Source organism: Apium graveolens, chromosome 7 (genome assembly GCF_009905375.1).
Source record: "Apium graveolens cultivar Ventura chromosome 7, ASM990537v1, whole genome shotgun sequence".
NCBI classification, from domain to species: domain Eukaryota; kingdom Viridiplantae; phylum Streptophyta; class Magnoliopsida; order Apiales; family Apiaceae; genus Apium; species Apium graveolens.
Window position 1 is genome coordinate 74335139 of NC_133653.1, and position 22183 is coordinate 74357321.

Below are 22183 nucleotides of genomic sequence, written 5' to 3' on the forward strand. Positions count from 1 at the left end.
AACGTTGGATGCTAGTTTTCTTACTTTGAACCTATTTACTCTTGTGACGTACTCTGATTTAATATAATTAGTTTAGTTATTATTTTCTTGTGTTTGATTATCATGATTTCATATGAACCCATGATGACGATAAGTGCTATTATGGGCTAATCGTGATCATGGGGTCGCAACGGATTTACTATGGAATTCTTTAGTTAATTGTTTAATACTTTAGTGTGTGATGATTGTATGATATCTAGTATTGGTTGTGCGTATTCGTCTTATGTGCGTCGCGAACATATAAGATAGGGTGTTAATCTCTTGTGAAGCGACGGTGGATCTTGAGATTTAGAACTTGCCATGCTAGCATAGGTTCATGTACGATGTGCATGATTAGTGGGTAACTCTAACAGTTTTATTCGCCCTGTGTAATCAAAAGGAATAACTTGTGCTTAAATCGTTGTGTTGTCAATTTCTGTAGACATATAGGAACTCAACATAATTGATGCCTATTCAACTTCTATCTTAATTGTGGATGCTTGGTAGAATGGTATTAGTACAATGAAAGTTGGCTTTTATCAGTTTCGTGTTATTCGATTAATATCATCACTGTCACATGCTAAAGCTAATAACAATAACTATTGAAGGAAGTAGTAATGAAGTTGTGATCTCATGAGTGTTTTAATATTGATTAATCGAAGTGTTAATTAAGTGATTAATTAAGTAGTTAATTGTAGTTAATATTTAGTCAACAATTCTAAGTGTTAGTGTCTTAACATTGAGAAGTAATCATACATTGGTGCGTGAGTTTAATTAAACAATAATTAGTCTGAGTCTCTGTGGGAACGAACTAGAAAGTATTCTATATTACTCGCGAACGCGTATACTTGCGTGAATATTAGCGCATGTTATCGCCCTAACAAGTTTTTGGCGCCGCTGCCGGGGACTTGGCGTATTTGTTTAGTTTATGTACTTACCATCATTGGTCATTAGGACTCAGTGATTAGGACGTAGTTGTTACTTATTATTTTTGGTTGTGTTTCAGGTACTTAAGCGACCGTTTATGTAAACTCGTTCTCGTACTCGCAAGAGGACTTTAGATACAGCTGAGGAGACAGACGAAGTTCTTGATATTCCGGAGAAGATAGATTTTGAAGACTCGGATTCAGGAACTGAGCAGAAAGAACCAGTAATCATGGGTGATCGTATTGTTCTGGCTGATCCAGCTCTTATGGACTTTTCTCAGCCAAAAATTGATGACATTCAGTCAAGCATTCTTCATCCGGCTATTCAAGCTAACACCTTTGAAATCAAGCCGGACACTATTCAGATGGTGCAGAATTCTGTTTCTTTTGGAGGAGCTGCAACTGAAGACCCCAACATACACATAAGGAATTTTGTCGAGATCTACAACACTTTTAAGTATAATGGCATGACTGATGAGGCTATCAAGCTGAGGCTTTTCCCATTTTCACTGAGGGATAAAGCTAAGGACTGGTTACATTCTGAACCAGCTGGGCCCATCACTACTTGGCAAGATCTTGCGCAAAAGTTTCTGATGAAGTTTTATCCGATGGCAAAGACTGTTGCTATGAGGAGTGCTCTTACTCAGTTTGCGCAGCAACCTTCAGAATCTATGTGCGAAGCTTGGGAACACTACAAGGAAATGTTGAGGAAGTGTCCACATCATGGAATGCCCGATTGGATGGTGATCACTGGTTTCTATAATGGTTTGGGGGCCCAATATAGGCCCATGCTCGATGCAGCTGCTGGAGGCGCCTTATGGGCTAAAAGCTATACTGAGGCTTATAATCTTATCGAGACTATGGCTGCAAATGAGCATCAAAACCCAACTCAGAGGATGATGCCTGGGAAGGTAGCAGGTATTCTGGAAGTCGATGCAGCCTCTGCTATTGCAGCGCAGCTCCAAGCGCTGTCAATGAAGGTTGATTCTCTGGCTACATATGGAGTCAATCAAATAGCTATGGTTTGTGAGCTTTGTGCAGGCTCTCATGCTACGGATCAGTGTTCTCTTGTCAACGAATCTGTTCAGTATGTGAATAATTCTCAGCGACAACAGCAGCCTGTGCCAGCTACTTATCATCCTAATAACAGAAATCATCCAAATTTCAGCTGGGGTAATAATCAGAATGCTATTCAGCCACCATATCAGCAAGGTTTGAGTAAGCAGTTTAATCCACTTGGATTCCAGCAGCCACAACAGTATGCTCAAAGGCAATCATACCCTCAACAGGGAAGTGCAGCTGCACCTACTAGTGCTGATTTTGATGAACTTAAGCTGTTATGCAAGAGTCAGGCGGTTGCTATCAAGACCTTGGAAAATCAAATCGGTCAAATAGCCAATGCAGTGCTCAATCGTCAACCTGGAACACTCCCTAGTGACACGGAAGTACCAGGAAGGAAGGAAGCTAAAGAGCAAGTCAAGGCTATTACCTTAAGGTCTGGTAAAGTTGCTGATGCTGAAAAGCCAAAAGAAGGAGAAGCTGAAATTAGAGATGAAGAAGCTAAGCAAAAGGAGAAAGCGGCGGAACCAAGGAAGACTACTATTGAACACACTCTGCCTGAGGGTAATACAGGGGAGAAACAGCTCTATCCTCCACCACCTTTTCCTAAGAGATTGCAGCGACAAAAGCTGGATAGACAGTTCCGTAAGTTTCTGTAGGTGTTCAAGAAACTTCACATCAATATATATTTCGCTGAGGCTCTGGAGCAAATGCCTAGTTATGCGAAGTTTATGAAGAGTATTCTTTCAAGGAAGGTGAAACTGGATGACCTTGAGACTGTTGCTCTCACGGAAGAATGCAGCACTGTTCTGCAGCAAAAGTTACCTCCAAAGCTTAAAGATCCAGGTAGCTTCACCATTCCTTGCACCATTGGCAAGTTGACTTTTGACAAGTGCCTTTGTGATTTGGGAGCAAGCATCAATCTGATGCCTTTGTCGATCTTTAAAAAATTGGATTTGCCTGATCCAAAACCCACATACATGTCTCTACAATTGGCTGATCGTTCTATTACTTACCCAAGGGGCATAGTGGAGGATGTCCTAGTCAAGGTGGATAAGCTCTTCTTTCCTGCAGATTTTGTTATTCTGGATTTTGAGGAAGATAAGAAGATTCCCATAATCTTGGGAAGACCGTTCTTGGCTACTGGCCGTACCTTGATAGATGTGCAGAAAGGTGAACTTACTATGCGGGTACAAGATCAGGATGTGACCTTTAACGTGTTCAAGGCAATGAAATTCCCTATAGAAGATGAGGAGTGCTTAAAAGTGGATGTGATTGATTCTGCGGTTACTTCAGATGTCGATCGCATGCTAATGACTGATGCTTTGGAAAAGGCCTTAGTGTAGAATTTTGACAGTGATGATGAATATGGCAACGAGCAATTACAATATCTGAATGCTTCCCCCTGGAAGCGAAAGCTGGACATGCCGTTTGAATCACTTGGTACTACTGACGACATGCCGTTTGAATCTCTTGGTACTTCTGACCTCAAGAATACTGAAGGAAAGCTTAAACCATCAATAGAGGAAGCACCTACCTTGGAGCTCAAGCCACTATCTGAACACTTGAGGTATGCTTTTTTAGGTGATGCATCTACTTTACCTGTTATTATTGCATCTGACCTTTCAGGTAGTGAGGAAGACAAGCTCTTAAGGATTTTGAGAGAATTCAAATCAGCTATTGGATGGACCATAGCAGACATCAAGGGGATCAACCCTTCATATTGTATGCATAAAATTCTGCTAGAGGAAGGTAGTAATCCGACTGTTGAACAGCAGCGCAGACTTAATCCTATCATGAAGGAGGTAGTGAAGAAAGAAATTCTGAAATGGCTCGATGCAGGCATCATTTATCCTATTTCTGACAGTTCTTGGGTGAGCCCCGTACAATGTGTTCCTAAGAAAGGAGGTATCACTGTGGTAGCAAATGAGAAGAATGAGCTCATCCCCACTCAAACAGTTACAGGATGGAGAGTATGCATGGATTATCGAAAGTTGAACAAAGCCACGAGCAAGGATCATTTCCCTCTTCCTTTCATTGATCAGATGCTTGACAGGTTGGCTGGTCATGAGTATTATTGTCTTCTGGATGGCTATTCAGGGTATAATCAGATTTGTATTGCACCAGAGGATCAGGAAAAGACTACCTTCACTTGTCCATTTGGCACGTTTGCTTTTCGCAGAGTTTCGTTTGGGTTATATGGTGCCCCGATCACTTTTCAGAGATGTATGATGGCTATATTCTCTGACATGATTCGAAATAATGTCGAGGTGTTCATTGACGACTTCTCCATCTTTGGACATTCGTATGATGAATGTTTGAATAATCTTCGTGTTGTACTCAAAAGGTGCGTGGAAACTAATTTGGTGCTCAATTGGGAGAAATGTCATTTTATGGTGCGTGAAGGCATTATTCTTGGGCATAAGGTCTCTAGCAAGGGTCTGGAGGTGGACAAGGCCAAGGTGGGAGTCATTGAAAATCTTCCACCACCTATTTCTGTGAAAGGAATCCGTAGTTTTCTTGGTCATGCAGGTTTTTATCGGCGATTCATCAAGGACTTTTCGAAGATATCTAAGCCGTTGTGCAATTTGCTTGAGAAAGATGTGCCTTTCAATTTTGATGATGAATGTTTGGCGGCATTCGAGACTCTCAAGAAGAGTTTTATCACTGCACCAGTTATTACAGCACCAGATTGGACAGAGCCGTTTGAGATGATGTGTGATGCCAGTGATTATGCGGTAGGTGCAGTTCTGGGGCAGCGCAAAAATAATCTCTTTCATGTGGTCTACTATGCGAGTAAGACCTTAAATGGGGCCCAAATGAACTACACCACTACGGAGAAGGAGCTCTTAGTTATAGTCTTTGGTTTCGAGAAATTTCGATCTTACCTGCTTGGGACTAAAGTAACGGTATTCACTGATCATGCGGCCATTCGCTATTTGGTTTCCAAGAAGGATTCGAAGCTGAGACTCATTCGTTGGGTGCTCTTACTTCAGGAATTTGAGTTAGAGATCAAGGATCAAAAAGGTACTGAAAATCAAGTAGCTGACCATCTCTCTAGGTTGGAGAATCCCGAGTCTACTTCACAAGATATGACATTAATCAATGAATCTTTTCCGGATGAGCAGTTGTTCGCAGTTCAGGAGGAAGAGCCATGGTTTGCAGATATTGTAAACTATCTTGTCAGTAATATAATGCCTCCTAATTTGACCTCAGCTCAAAGAAGAAGTTTCTGCATGAGGTGAAGTGGTATATGTGGGATGAACCATATTTGTTTAGACAGGGAGCTGACCAGATCATCAGGAGATGTATCCCGTTCTGTGAGACGGAGGGGATATTACGAGACTGCCACTCCACAGTTTATGGTGGACACTATGGTGGTAAGAAGACGGCAGCTCGTATTCTGCAAGCAGGTTTTTTCTGGCCTACTTTGTTTAAGGATGCTCATCAGTTTATTTTAAGGTGTGATCGTTGCCAAAGAGTGGGAAATTTGACGAGAAAGGATGAGATGCCGTTAAATGTGATGCTTGAAGTCGAGGTCTTTGATGTTTGGGGAATAGATTTCATGGGGCCTTTTGTCTCATCCTGCAATAATCAGTACATCTTACTGGCAGTCGATTATGTCTCAAAATGGGTAGAAGTCAAAGCTTTACCGACAAATGATGCAAAGACAGTGCTGAATTTTCTTCATAAGCAGATTTTCACAAGGTTTGGAACACCTCGGGTAATCATAAGTAATGAAGGGTCGCATTTCTGCAACCGTAAGTTCACTTCTATGATGCAGCGTTGTAATGTGAATCATTGAGTTGCTACTGCCTATCATCCGCAAACAAATGGTCAAGCGGAAGTGTCTAACAGAGAGATCAAGCGCATTCTAGAGAAGGTTGTTTGTCCGTCAAGGAAGTATTGGTCCTTAAAGCTCGATGAAGCTGATATTGCAATTTGGTTGGTTTATTCGTAGTAAGGGGGATCGATGTATTTTCATATAGATTGCATTCATGCATGTTTTTATTTGTTTTGGAGTCTGTGACGCTTGAGGACAAGCATCGATTTAAGTTTAGGGGTGTGATAAGTGGCATTTATTACCACTTAGAACATCTTAAAATGGTTTAAATTGGTGCCTTGAAATCAAGTATTTTGTGTATTTGATGCGTTTTTCTAGTGTTTATGCATTTCAGGGTATTAGTTGCATTTCGGAGGAGTAATCATCAAGAATAAGCCTTGGCATGTGTTCACCATTGCGAGAGGAAAGAAAGGGGAAGATTACGGCAAAGAAACGGAGCAAACTCAGGAAAAATCGAGTAGGGTCCTGAGCGCCCGCTCAGCTATGCTGAGCGGCCGCGCAGGGTCGGGAAATTAAATAATTGTTTTTAGACTTCTACTTCTGTTTGGCTTCCAACTTCTATATAATCTGAGTTTTATGGGACTATTATATAAGTAGATTTAGAGACGTTTTCACGAGAGAGGATCGTGGTATTAAGCAAGGAGCGAAGGAGATAAGGAAGAAGACCGTTTTAGCACACAGCAACGAAGAGGAAGCAATTTTTCTTCTGATTCTTATTTCGTTGTAACGTTGGATGCTAGTTTTCTTACTTTGAACCTATTTACTCTTGTGACGTACTCTGATTTAATATAATTAGTTTAGTTATTATTTTCTTGTGTTTGATTATCATGATTTCATATGAACCCATGATGACGATAAGTGCTATTATGGGCTAATTGTGATCATGGGGTCGCAACGGATTTACTATGGAATTCTTTAGTTAATTGTTTAATACTTTAGTGTGTGATGATTGTATGATATCTAGTATTGGTTGTGCATATTTGTCTTATGTGCGTCGCGAACATATAAGATAGGGTGTTAATCTCTTGTGAAGCGACGGTGGATCTTGAGATTTAGAACTTGCCATGCTAGCATAGGTTCATGTACGATGTGCATGATTAGTGGGTAACTCTAACAGTTTTATTCACCCTGTGTAATCAAAAGGAATAACTTGTGCTTAAATCATTGTGTTGTCAATTTCTGTAGACATATAGGAACTCAACATAATTGATGCCTATTCAACTTCTATCTTAATTGTGGATTCTTGGTAGAATGGTATTAGTACAATGAAAGTTGGCTTTTATCAGTTTCGTGTTATTCGATTAATATCATCACTGTCACATGCTAAAGGTAATAACAATAACTATTGAAGGAAGTAGTAATGAAGTTGTGATCTCATGAGTGTTTTAATATTGATTAATCGAAGTGTTAATTAAGTGTTAAGTAGTTAATTGTAGTTAATATTTAGTCAACAATTCTAAGTGTTAGTGTCTTAACATTGAGAAGTAATCATACATTGGTGTGTGAGTTTAATTAAACAATAATTAGTCTGAGTCTCTGTGGGAACGAACTAGAAAGTATTCTATATTACTTGCGAACGCGTATACTTGCGTGAATATTAGCGCGTGTTATCGCCCTAACAGTACCCATAGATATTCAAAGGGAAATGGTGTATCCTCGCGCTTGTATATTTGTCATAAGGGTGGGAGATTAGGTTCTACAAAAAAGGATGTTGAAGATGAGAGAAAGGAAAAAAGGAGGATTAGAGATGTAATTCCATGAACAAATTGTAATGCCCGAATGTGTGTCACTCATAGGGTTAAAAATGATAAGTGAGAAATAACTTTGGTTCAATTAAAGCATGATCATGATATGGTAGCTTCGGATAAAGTACAATTTATGCAAAGATCAAAAAATATTGTTCGGCGACCCGAACATTGATTGAGTTATTTAGAGAAATCGGGGATTTTAACCGCCCAAATGATGAGATTTCTTCGTGAAACATGGGTGGTGTAGAAAAACTTGGTTTATCAAATCAAGATGTTCGTAGTGTGATTCGTGATATAAGACAACGGGTGTTTGATTCCGGTGATGCGGATAGTGGGATGGCCTTGCTTCAACAATTGTTTCTTCATCAACATGAGCATTGTCAGAGGTTGTTACCAACTTTAATTTCTCATCCCAATCAGCTCCAGGAATCATCTTTCTTCTCTTGTGGAACTGGTTGGTTTCTTCTTTTTGAATTTTTTGTTCATTAGCATCATCATGAGCTACAACAACTGAATAGATTGGATCTATCAGTGTTTGAGATTTTGAAACTTTAGATGCTGATTTCTTCTTGGATTTTACTTCAGGCCTTTGCTTTGATTTCTCACTGATCTTCTCCTTCCCCTTATAACTCCTGTCAACATTTAAAATTGCTTGAGACCTTAAAGGTCCTTCAACATCAGTTTGACTGATCTCTTTGATCACTACTCCTTTTGTAGGTCTACATCCAGGAATATCATCATAAGGTAAGATAGTATCAGTATATGCTAATCTTATTGATTTGAATTTTTCCTCCATAAGCCTAAACTATTCCATATCAACTCTAGGATTTTGTCTCTCAAAAATTCTTCTACTCACCTTAAAATCAAAATCTTGAATCTTTGGATCCTTGTAGAACAAAGTTGTTTTCTTCCCTTTCACCCTCAGTGTTTGTAGATACTGACTTGCTTCAACACCGTCTTCTATCTCCATAATGCCTTGGTCATCATCAACATTTGTGACTTTCAGAGTTTGTTGAGATTCAGTCACAGTCATAGCAGTTCACTACTTTTCACGGTCTTTGACACCTGCCTTCCATATCTTCTCCTCTCTCCACCTTGTCCAGATTGACTAGTGGTTTTATATGTACCACTAGTACCAATCAGATCTCCATATTTCCTTCCAGAAAACTCCTTTCTACCTCCTTTACTTCCTCCATCAGAACCATAATCTTTGTCATCAGCATCTTTCAATTGGAGTTGTTTGCATTTAAATTTCAAAACTCCTCCCCCCTTTGGCATCGTCACCAAGTAGAAGGGAAACAATTGAACAAGCACTTTAATTTCTATTGAAAAGATAATTTAAATTCTATAAAATGTTAAAACTTAAAAGTGTCATTTTTAATAGTACATGTTAGTCAATAGTTGTGGTAATATCAATAGCTTGAGTTCGGAAGCTTGCAAGAAACAGGTGCCAGTATTATTGTAATACTATAAGTACTAGCTGTAATATTTTGATAAAACCTAAGAAATTTAACAAGTTTTATATAATGTTAACTTTAAACCTCCAGGATCTTGCAAGTTACAATTCATCACATAGTGTTTGGAAAATTTGAGTGTACAGCAAATGCAAGGAAGATTCTTATTACTTCAAGCCTTTCAACTGGAGCAAAAGTTTCATCATAGTCAAAACCTTCTTCTTGTGAGTAGCCTTTAGCAACCGGTATTGCTTTTTTCCTTGTCACACTTCCATTTTCATCCCTCTTGTTCCTATACACCCATTTTGTTCCTATTATGCTTATATTTCTTGATGCAGAAACTAATTCTCAAATTTTACTTCTCTCAAACTGATTTAATTCTTCTTGCATGCCAGTTATCCAGTCAGGATCAAGCAAGGGCTCTTCAGTTTTCTTTGGCTCAATTTGAGACAGAAAACATGCATACAAGCATTCATTTGCAATAGCACTTCTAGTTTTCACTCCATCATTGGGATCACCAATTATTGCATCTCTGGTGTGACTGTTATCCCATTTCCTGGTGTGATCTTGTTGTCTATAATTGTTCTCATCATTGGCATGACTTGCAGGACCACCATCTTCTTCTCCCCCTGAGTTTGTGTCATCAAATTCAGGTGAAATTCTTTCTTGATTAGAATTTACATTTTCATGGAACACTTGATTAGTTGTTTCTTGATCCATTCTATTTTTTGTGTTGATCTCAGCATCATCCTCAGAATTACTGTAAATATTTAGATTTTCAAACTTCAAAACTTCAGCTTCATTTTCATCAAGACATTCCAAGTAGGGACACTTATCATCATCAAAAGTCACATATGTGCTTTCCATAAATTTTTTCTGTTCAAGCACATAAACTCTGCAGTCAGTTCTCTCCAATGAATATCTTAGAAAAATTGCTTCAAAAACCTTAGAATCAAATTTTCCCACATATTCAAAGTTGTCCGTGTGCACAAAGCATTTGATTTCAAACACATGCAGATGTTTCACAGTAGGCTTTCTTTTTGAAAGAATGAGTAAGGTGATTTGCCAAGGTTTTGTTAATCAAATATATGTTTTGAGTATAGCATGCAGTGTTCACAGCTTCTTCCCAAAAATTTGTTGGCAGATTGGCATCTTGCAGCATTGTTCTGGCAACTTAAACTAGAGTTTTATTTTTTCTCTCAACAACACTATTTTGTTGAGGTGTTCTTGCAGGTGAAAATTCTTGAACAATGCATTTGTATTTGCAAAATTCACTCAATGTTGCATTTCTGAATTCCGTGCCATTATCATTTCACAATCTTTTTACACAATTTTGATCTTCAGCCTGCTTTCCAACTTTTTTTATGTGTTCAATAGTGATGTATGGAGTTTCATCATTTGAATGCATAAATTCTACCCATGTATACCTTGAGTAGTCATCCACCATCACCAGTGGTTATTTATTTCTAGAAATAGATAAGACATTAACTGGTCCAAACAGGTCCATGTGAATAAGTTACGGTGGTGCACTTATGTAATTCACAGTTTTGCTCTTGTGACTGGACCTCTTCATTTGCCTTTCTGACAAGCCTCACAAACTTCATCTTGAGCAAATTCCAAATTTGGCATGTCTCTCACTAATTCTTTTTCACCAAGGTATTAATTACTTTGTAATTCAGGCGAGAGAGTTTCTTGTGCCACAACTTGCTTTGCTTAATGGATGCCTTGGTATAGAAGCAGTAAATTCCATCCTTGTTTGTTGAACTTAGGTCTGCAACAAACAATCTTCCTTTTCTTACTCCTTTCAGAGCATTTTCACCAGTTTTCTTGCTGATAATTGAGCAGTCTTGTTTTTTAAAATTCACCTTGAATCCCTTGTCAGTAATTTGGCTGACACTTAAAAGATTTACTTTAAGTCCATCAACTAGTGCTACATCATATATGACAACATTTCCTGAAACTAGCTTGTCATATCCCATTGTGAATCCTTTGTTGTTGTCTCCAAAAGTCACCAATGAGCCAACCATCTCCTCAAATTGTGATAACAGGGCCTTATCACCTGTCATATACATGGAGCATCCACTCTCAATTATCCATATGACTCTTTTCATCTTGCCCTGCACACAATAAGGATTAAGTGTGTTTAGCTACCCAAGCATTGTTGGATACTTTCTTTTTTCACAGAAGTTGCAAAAGTAAAATTTGATGATTCAAAAAGAACAGTGTTTATTAAATTATTTGCATATTCCTTTTTAGTTTTAGATCTAAGATTAACTTCTTTGAGATCTACTCTCAATTTATGGTAGCTTGTCATCACTTTCATATTGCAATAAATGCAATCAAATTTGTCATAGAATGAATAGGGATCTTTAGTTAATGCCTCATTGCATGTTCAAGCTCCCAACTTTGGCTCACTAACAGCCTTTTTACAAAGATGAGTTGGGTGATTTGTTAAGCCACATTTTTGACACTTCTTCATGAGTGCATCTGCAACAAAAGCATAGTTGTTGCTCTTGTTCACACCTATTTTTCCATTCCTATTCTTTTTCTTTTTCCTAGCATTCTCAGTTTTGACCTCCTTGGTCGGTGTCTTGATAACTTGATTGACTATTGGTTTCTTTTCAGTTTCATTTGCAGTACTGGTTTCTGCATCTTTCTTTTCACTGTCTTCATCTGCAAGTTCTTGCTTGATGACCAACTCAACCTCATTGAAATTAACCTCACATGCCTTGAACAATGGTGCATTTACTTTTTTCAGCACACTTGGGACATCTTGATCTGCAATTTCTTTTCCTTTTTTGCCTTCATTTGTCTTGTTTCTGTTCAAGGCATCATAGTCCAAACCAGTAGCTATATTAACACATGATTTGTTTTTCTCTTGGTATTGTCCAACCAACTGAGATGCATTTTTAAAGGACTTCAATTTTACTTCATTCTTTTCCATTTTTTTCCTCAGTACTGTTTTAATTTCACTTGCACACTTGAGCTTGTTTTTCAGATATTCATTATCTTGTTTCGCTGTTTCAAACTCAACAAGCCGCATCTCCAACTCTTACTTTTCAATCTCAAGCTTCTCATTGATTTTTGACAGTCTACCAACTTCCTCAATAGCTGCCATCATGCTTGTGTGGATGTGAAACATCTCTACACTCATCTTTTCAATAGTTTTTTTTATATTGTCTTGTATTTTAAATCAATTGTGATTAGAGTTGGTACCTCTATTTTTGATGTGGATGATTCTCCTTGCTCTAAACCCATGAGTGCATAATTTCCAAATTCTTCATTATCATCATCTTCATCAGTGTCATCCCAGCTCTTGCCTTCAGCCATGTAAGCATTTCTCTGTTGTTTTCTCAAGAGAGCTTCATAATTTGCTTCCAACTCCAAGTAGACTTTATCATTCTTTACTTTCTTTGACTTCCTACACTCGGTTGCAAAGTGGCCCAACTCATCACAATTGTAGCACCTAATTTTTGATCTGTCAACATATCTAGTTTTATACCCACCTTTTCCACCTGAGTTAAACTTGGTTTTGCTTTCCAGTTGTTGATGTTTGAGATTTGTCCCTTGCTCTTAAAGTACTTTAGTTTTTTCACCCTAGTTTTAGAAAATTTTCTAGCCAGGTAAGCCATTGATTAATCTATCCCATCTAGTTCATCAAGGGTGTAATATTCCTCCTCTTTTAGCTCCAATATGACTTGTTTACGGGGCTCCTTGTTCTTTTGCTTAACAACATGAGTGACTGGAGTTTGAGCTTCTTGTTCATCTTCAAGCATTGTACTATCATTAACCACCAAGGTACGAGATCCATCAACAACATATCTTTGGTTTTCCTTCAATGACTTTCTATGCAACATCTCAAACTCATATGTTTTCAAAACCCCATATAAGACCTCCAATGTCATTCTGCTTAAGTCTTTTCCATCCCTAATAGCATATATCTTCTGTTCAAGATGGTCAGGAAGGGTAAACAAAAATTTAGGTTAACATCCTCAGCTTCATAATATTTATCATGAAGTTGCAAATCATTAATCAATTTGTTAAATCTTTCAAAAACTTCAATCATTACTTCTTTAGGTCTAGCCATGAAACCTTCATATTGTGACACCAAGATCCTCCTTTGGTTAGATCTAACTTCCTCTGTCCCCTCATACAGTATCTCAATTTTCTCCCAAGTCTGTTTAGCAGAATCACGATTGATAATGTTGTTGTACATTACATTATCAAAAGACTCAATTAATATGAGTTGTAAAATGATATCCAGTGCAACCTTTTCCTTTTCAGGTTCTGTGTAGGTTAAGGAGTCTTTAGGTGCATAATATGCTGGTATGACCATGTCACCATTTGTAGATTCAGAAACTCTTTTCATAGGTTGTGTTGTGCAAGACATGCATGTACAATAACAAGACTAAGTCAAATTGACAACCCTAAGTAAGTTGTATTGTAATCTTAGTTTGCATTTTGTATTGTAACATTTAAAGTCTGTAAAAATGTCAAAGAGCAGACTGAAGTCTTTTTCTTTAAAAAGTATCAATCCTAAGAATTCTACCTGGAAGAAGATCAAAAAGATCATGCCTCGGAAGAATTATGAAGAAGCTTGGAGTTGAATAAATCTGTTTTGAGAAAAATGTTCTAAGTCAAGATCTCTACAAGTCACATATTTAGTGTTATAGAGAAGTCATTCGAGAACTCCAGAATGACTTATAGAGAAGTCAGGAAAGCTACTATAGAACTCAGAGATATCGACAAGCTAAATTAAAGACATGAAGATTGGAGATATTGATACGTCATTTCTTCACTAGAGAACTCAGAGTTATCGACAAGTCAAATATCACTAGAGAACTCTGAGATATCGACAAGTCAAATATCACTAGAGAACTCTGAGATATCGACAAGTCAATTATCACTATAGAACTCTGAGATATCGACAAGTCAAATATCGCTAGAGAACTCTGAGATATCGACAAGTCAAATATCACTAGAGAACTCTGAGTTATCGACAAGTCAATTAGTCACTAGAGAACTCAGAGATATCTATAAATTAAAGTGAAGACATGAAGTGAAGAGATCTAGACAAACTAAATTCTCTTATAGAGAACTCAGAGACCTCTACAAGTCAAAGCAACTATAGAGTAATGAAAGATCTCGATAAGTCATTATACTTATCGAGATGTCAAGTTCTTTATATATCAAACTGGAGATCTCGAGGTAAAACTCAAAGTACAAAGTGCAGACCAGTTCAATATCCAAGATTAACAATCAACAAACAATCCAGTCAGTTGGATTGACAAGTCTATAGAATACAGGTTAAGGCGTACAAGATCAAGGGTGAAGATTATCTGACAAAGGAAGATCAAATTTAACACAGTATGCAAAGATATTCTAAGCCAGAAATGGAAGATATATATTTTTCTAAAATGGAATGATTAGTGACAGTTTACTAAAGTGAATATCATATCATATCATATACTGTGTAAACCAGTAGTTAACTATCATATAAAGTTAACACTGGTCCTTTGTTAGAGGTAACAATTTAGATAAGAAAAATCTTGTATTCTCTCAAGGAAGAAGCCAATCTCTTTATCAACAAAGAGCCTAGAAATTTTTTAGCAAAATATTCTTAATTTTAATAAAAAATTAAGTGAGTTTTGAAAGATTCGTATCCACTGTTCTTACTTGTTTAATTTCAGTATTAACACATTTCACTACAAGATTTAATTTACTTTGTTCACCACCTTAAATATTCAAGAAAAGCAGAAAAACACAAAAACACAAAAACACATTCACCCCCTTTGTGTGTGATTCATTATCTAACAAGTGGTATCAGAGCAAAATCTGAAAGCAAACATATTCAAGATCTTGGAAGAATGAATACATAGAAAATTAGTAGCATTAAAATCCCTACTTTTGATAAAACTAACTACACTCTTTGGAAGAAGAAAATGTTGTTGTTTATCATGATGTCCAATCCACTATACATTCAAATTCTCAAAAATGGGCCCTTCACTCCTATGGTTAGAGTTGAGGAATCTACAGATGGAGACATGGTCATCCCAGCTCATTATGCTCCTAAATATCCTTCAGAGTACACTGAGCCTGAGAAAGAAAAAGTCTCCCTGGACAGTGGCTTGCAGTTGATCCTAATAGAGTCACTTGACAATGTAATGTACAATAATATTGTCAATTGTGACACTGCTAAGCAGATCTGGGAAAAGATTGAAATACTCTGTGAAGGAACTGAGGAAGTTAGATATAATCAAAGAAGGATACTGATTTCACAGTATGAGGGTTTCATGGCCAAGCCAAAAGAAAGTATCACCGATGTGTTTGAAAGGTTTAACAAGCTGATAAATGACTTGCAGCTGCATGACAAATACTATTAAGCTGAAGAAGTGAACTTGAAATTTTTTCTCACACTTCCTAACCATTTGGAACAAAAAATTTCAGAAATCAGAGAAGGGAGAGACTTGAGTAGAATAACTCTGGAAGTTTTGTATGGAATCATAAAAACATATGAATTGGAAATGATTCAAAGAAAGTCATTAAAGGTTGGTCAAGGGCATGTTGTAGATGGTTCAAGTGCTCTAATTGTCAATGAAAGCCAGACCTCTAATGATGAGCCAAGATCCCAGACTCTTGTTGCCTCAACAAGTGAGCAAAGAAACAATGATTCACAAGAACAAGTCATACTGAAATTGGAAGAAGATGAGTTCTACACCCTGGATGAACTTGATAAGCTTGATCGGTCAATGGTCTATCTGGAAAGAAAGTTCTCTAATATTAGAGTAAAGAAGCTAAGATTCTTCAAGGGTAAAGAACAATCATTCAACAAAGACAATGACTGAAAAAGAAAAGGGAAGTACACATCTGATAGCAAAAATGGTTATAAAATTGGATCTGTTGACAGATCAAAGATAAGGTTCTATAACTGTGATGAGCTAGGCCATTTTGCTACAGAATGCAGGAAACACAAGAAAGAAAAGAAAGACAAAGCTTATCTTAAACTGGAAGCAAAGTGTGAAGCTCTTCTAAAGAAACAGCAAAGCAAAGCTTATATTGTTGAAGGAAAGAGTTGACATGATTCTGATAATGATGAAGATGAGGAAGTTGGAAATTATGAACTAATGGCCTTGGAGCAAGGAGAGTCATCCTCATCAAAATCATAGTTACCAACTCTTACCACGATTGATTTAAATGTGAGTCAATATAAGGAAACTGTTGAAAGGATGAGCACAGAAATGTTTCACATTCACACAAGTATGGTTGCTGCTAATGAAGAAGTTAGCAGACTGACAAAGATAAATGAGAAACTTGAAAATGAGAGACAAGAAACTGAGTTGTTGTTGGTAGAGCTTGGAGCTGTGAAACAAGAAAATGCATATCTAAAGAACAAGCTCAAGTGTGCAAGTGAAATTGAAGCAGTGCTAAGGGAGAAGCTGGAAAAGAATGAAGTCAAGTTAAAATCTTTCAGGAATGCATCTGAGTTGGTTGGACAATACCATGAGAAGACAAGAAATGTGCTAATATTGCTATTGGATTTGACTATGATGCCTTGAACAACAAGAAGAAAGATATAGGTGAAAAAGAGAAAGCTAATAAAAATGATGATGTTCCAGTTATTTTAAAAAAGGTTGGTTCACCTGTGTTCAAAGCATGTGAAGTAAACTTCAGTGAAGAAGAGTTAATTATAAAGCAAGAGATTGCTGATGAAGACAATGAGAATAAAAATGCAGAAACAACTCAATCTTCTAAAGCTAAAGAGAAGCTCATGGACAACCAAGATTCCAAGACACATGTCAAGGAAACAAAAACTAAAGATGCAAGAAAGAAGAAGAAAAAAGAAATGGGAAGATTGGAATAAAGAAAAGCAACAATTTTACTTATGTTGCAGACGCTCTAAGAAAAAAATGTGAGAAATGTGGTTCTGTGAATCACCTAACTCACCTTTGTAAAAAGGTTGTTAGTAAGTCAGTTGAAGGAGCCTGCAAATACAATGAAGCAGATGCAAATGATCCCTACTCATTTTGTGACAAGTTTGATTGCATCCCTTGCAACTTGAAAGTAATGAAAAGTTGCCACAAGCTGAGGGTAGACCTCAAAGAAATAAAAATCGGGTCTACAACAGACAGGGAAAATGTACAACAGTCAATGAATTCTATTTTATCTGGAACAACTCATTCTACTTCTGCTAAATCAGTTAATAAAAAGAAAGTGCCCAACACTGTTTGGGTTGCTAAACACACTTAAAACTCAATGTGTGGAGGGCAAAATGAAGAAGGTCATATGGATCATAGACAGCGGGTGTGTAACGACTGGGAAACTACGCTTGTATTATAACGTAATAATGATAAATTATATGCTTTGTTATGTCATTTATGTTAATTAACTATAAAACCCTAATTGTTAGGTGCTATGTGTATTCTGTATTATCTGGGTATTTCAGGGTATTTTCAGATATTTTATTTCATATTTAAAGCCTTCGTATCAAAAGTTATACGACCTGAACTATATTTTAATAGCTGATAATTCAAATAAAATAATTGACCTTATTTTTGGTAAAACGGCTTGTACCATCGCGTTATTATGAACATCTAGATATTAATTATTTAAAAAACTTAAAATATAATACTCGAAAATTATAAAATTATGGGCCAATTAATTTTAAAAGATGTATAATTATGGCCTTAATTTTAATTAGGAGTATTATTTTATCTACTATAAATAGCCTAATTTTTATTTAATTATTATTAATTAATCACTAAAAATAAAACAAATACCCAAAATTCTCTGAAATTAGGGTTCTTGAGTTCGAGAATCAAATCGTGATTTTGATCGATTCTGGAAACCAAAAGGGGTCGTGTTTGTGCTCAATCTTCATCTTTTTTCAAGCTCTATTCAACCCTGTAATCAAATCGAATCGAGGATATATGACACTCAAACTCGATTATGGGTTTCATGAACAAATTTAGGTTTTTAATTTATGGGGATTTTTGGATGTTCTTGATGGTTGCTATGTGTTTATATGTGCTAGTATAAGTTATATACATCATCAATTTCATGCTCTATTTACAGGTTTAATCAATTCGAATTATTAGGGTTTATACCCGTTTTAATTTAGGTGTTTTTGATTTGTTGATATTTGGATTATGAAAGTTCTATGGTTAGTTTTGTCTTGTTGAGTAGTGAATTTTAAGTATTTTTACATGATTTTTACAGATCATGATTGTTAGTACGAGTTCGATGGGGTTTGACCCGTTTTTGGTTTAGGTTGAATGATTTTATGAACTCTATGATGATTGTTGGTTTTGTTTGATGTTATGGATAGTTTCCTCGTGCACTAAGCTTCGTTTTGATGTATAGAAAATTGAGTTTTAAGTTTGGGTTAGTTAAAACGTGTTTTGGCCGGAGTTTTTGGTTGCTGATCACCAGAGATGAAGTTCCGGTGATGTTATGGTCATTTTCTGGTCGGAGTTGGACTTAGGACGGTGCAGGGAAGGATTTGGGATCAAAAACGAAGTGGAATGGTACATTTTTGGCCATGAACGGACGTGGCCGGAGTCCGGCGAAAGGCCACCGGAATCTGGACAATTTCCAGAAACCGGTGGACCTTCAAGGTCGACCCGGTTGTGTTCTTCATGACCCGTTTGACCCGATTAATTAACCCGGTTTTGATCTATTTTGTCAGAGATTTTGGTTCTGACAAATGTTTCTGGAAATTATTTTTATTTTTATTTTAATTAATTATAAAAGAAAAATTGACCAAAATACATGCTTTTTTAGAGTGGATAGCCCTCTTTACCCATTTCCCGGCGACCCGACTTATTTACCCACTAGATACTACTCACGGTAAGGCGTATATGGGCTTAAGACTTAAAACAAAACGATGCTCTCAAAAAACTATCCTCTGAAAGCTGTAAATTGAATACTGCTGTTGTTATGGTTTGATCTATCATTCTACTAACTCATTGATATAAGTTGATGAATCTGTTTATGCCCACAAATACACAATGTTCTGGTTTTCAATGTATATGTCATGTCTCCTGGTATGTATAGACTTCTCATCAATACACCAAAATAATGAAAAAATAAAAGGGTCTTTTTCATATTCTCCTCTGGATAGCTTGGTAGTGTGTGTATTATTGAACTTCATGTGCCCGGTAGAGTGTGTATTATTGAATTTCATGTGCCCAAATCAAAGGAGTGTCACGCCTGCTTCTAAGGAACAACCGGAGGTTACGCTCTATAGTCAGGCGTATAGAGCACCCAAGTTGGCGTATCCCCGTGATGTTACTGAGGTTAAGGCGTATCAACTAAATACATTTCTCTTGCAATGTATTAACCAATTTCTAACATCCACCTTCACCGAGCTCCACCTACAACCATGGCTTATTCCCTCGATGCTATCACAGGTTATTACTTCGATCCAGTTAATGTTAACACAAAGAAGGCATATCAACCCTGGAAAAGAAACTACCAGACTACAGACTCCACCAGCGACACTACCGTATAACCGTGACACTCCTTCTGTAAGCATATCCGGCACTCATACTCCTTAGACATAGGCTATCCGTTGAATCTGCCCCATGTATGAATACTCGTGTGTATAGTTACATGTTGTGTGTATTTACTAGTAAACTAGTAATATGCCCTTCCTTGTGATACACCCTCGGAAAAGGCGTAATAGGTGGGTAATTAGGGCAACCCTTTATGCGCGTGGGTATTTCAGTCGCGGGCAACGCAAAGGTGAGTATATTGGTCCTTCACCCATTATAAAATTAGTTTTTATTTTCTAAAAATCAGAATTATTTATTTCTCTAATTATTTATTCTTAATTTATTATTTATTAATTATTTAAAAATGATTAATTATTTTGATAATTAATCGAATTATTTTCAATAAATCCTAATAAATTCATTTTAATTCCAAAAATTATAGAAAAATCATTTTTAATCCTAATTTTCCCTAAATAATTATTTAAAAATATTTTTAGGGTTTAATAATTAGTAATAATTATTTATATTGAATAATAAATTGATTTATTTGTATTTATCTGATAATTATTTATATTGAATAATAAATTGATTTATCTTTGACTCAGAAAAATGATCTATTTTCATTAAAAATAGTATTAAATTCTAATTTATTCTAGAAGCGAGTTGACTTTCGATATTTAATTACTTGTAAGCCTTATTGCTTATAGAGACGAGTCCAATAAATCCCGAAAAATAGGAAACGAGTCAGATAATGCTCAGTTAAGCAAATAGTGAGTCGATTTCGATTCTAAAAATTATTTTAAACCTAGAATGACTATGTGAACTTAAGTGTTATATGAATTATGTGGTTAATCGAGTCTTATCTGTTAATAATTAGTATACGAATCAATAATACGCGTATGGGTAGACGATAAAGGCTATGCGAAGTTGGTTTGAGACGCGATTGAGATATGGGATGACTAAATAAGCCTATTTCTTTGATAGAAGCAAATCCAACCAGGCGAGTCAATCCGGTGATAGAAGACGGTGAAGTACTTGGAGTAGATTGCGTGAAAGGCAAGTTTTTCCCCTATTCTAATTTCAGAATAGTGAAAATTACTTCAGATTCTTATCGTAATTGCACACTTATGATTCATGTTCACAAACACTGATACACAATTATTATTCCTTAGTTTATATTTCATTTCGATTCCTGATTTCTCCTAATTCGTTGAATCCTCTGTTCATATTCCAATAGTTATACATATATACACATATTTTGGTATATTCTGGTGTTGGAATATATCAAAGCATACCGATTGTTCCGGTTGCTCCTCTATGGACTAGATGGTGACGATTGGGATCAGGTTTATACTTGATCCTAAGGACCGGGGCATAACCGGATCCTTGTGTTGGGCCGTAAAGCTTGGGGTACCCGAATGGATCTATATATTGAGGTATGGATCTACATATATCCTGGCTGATCAGCAGGATATAGGTGCGAACTTGTGTCCAGTTTGGTTCTTTTGATAATCGCCGATAGTGGCCTTCGTTCTTTTCTCACGTAGTTATATCTTTGCAGATATAACCAAATTACCGGTTCATTAACTTACTATAGCATTGCTTATATATTGCGGATTTATTGAGCAACTTATAGCTCACCCCTTTCTTGTTGTTATTCACTTATTATTTTCAGTTAAGAAGGAAAATAAAACCTATCAGGACTCGAGGGGTAAAGAAATGAGTCAAGCCGCGGGACCCTCTTATACCAAAGGTGTTGATCCCAATTCAGGAGGAAAGCTTTGAGTTTCCTGGGCAGGTGTAGTGTAGATAGTTAATGAGTGTGTTTGGATAAATGAGAAAAGTAGTTTATAACTTGTTAGACAATGGGTGGTAATAAAGAGAGTTTGTAAGATTTTAAATTTGGGTTTGTAATAAAGTAGATTGTGGTTCTTGTTTTCATACTTCAACCTAAAAAGATCCTGGTTAGTGTTAAAGGAGTTAGATATATATATATATATATATATATATATATATTTGTTTAATTATTATACACAGGTTTGGTGATTAGCTAGTAACCCCCAGACTTATACCCCGGGTCTGGAGGGCGTTACAGGTTTGGCATCAGAGCTATATGTTAGGTCCTGGAAAATAAGAACATTAGGATTAAGATAAGATAGGGAGATCACATAAGATAGGAATAGTAGTGTTAGGGTTAGATAAGTCTAGGTTAGGAAGGTATAAGTTTTAGGATTCCTAAGTGACCCTTCTTCTTTCCTTGTTATATTATCAGATGGCATGATCAGGATCTTCCGAGAGGACAGTGACTGGCCTAGCTGCACCAGCTATACCACCAGTGTCAGCACAGGTGTTTTCACCACTTCCACCACCACCACCACCACCACCACACTACCTCAGGAGCCAGCACCACCAGCTCTAGAGCAGATACCAGTTCCAGTAGAGATGTTTGATCCATTAGAGTTCTTTGATCCGATGCTTCCACATCCACTTCCGATGGAGTACAGTTTATTCCAGAGATAGAGCCAAAGGTTCCACCAACAGTATTGCCTCCTTTCCCTGTGTATGCTCCAGAGCCAACGGTGTTTCAGATGGCCCCGGTTGAGGGGATGGATGAGCACGATGTGGGATTACAGTTGGGTTT

The 22183-nt window shown here is 36.9% G+C and overlaps 1 non-coding gene across 1 annotated transcript; it reads right to left on the reverse strand.

Annotated features, from left to right (window-relative positions):
* Positions 1 to 1567: 1567 nt before the first annotated feature.
* LOC141675927 (small nucleolar RNA R71) lies at positions 1568 to 1674 on the reverse strand. The gene has a single exon (XR_012556551.1). It is a non-coding gene; the product is annotated as a small nucleolar RNA R71 (small nucleolar RNA).
* Between the last annotated feature and the right edge of the window lie 20509 nt (positions 1675 to 22183).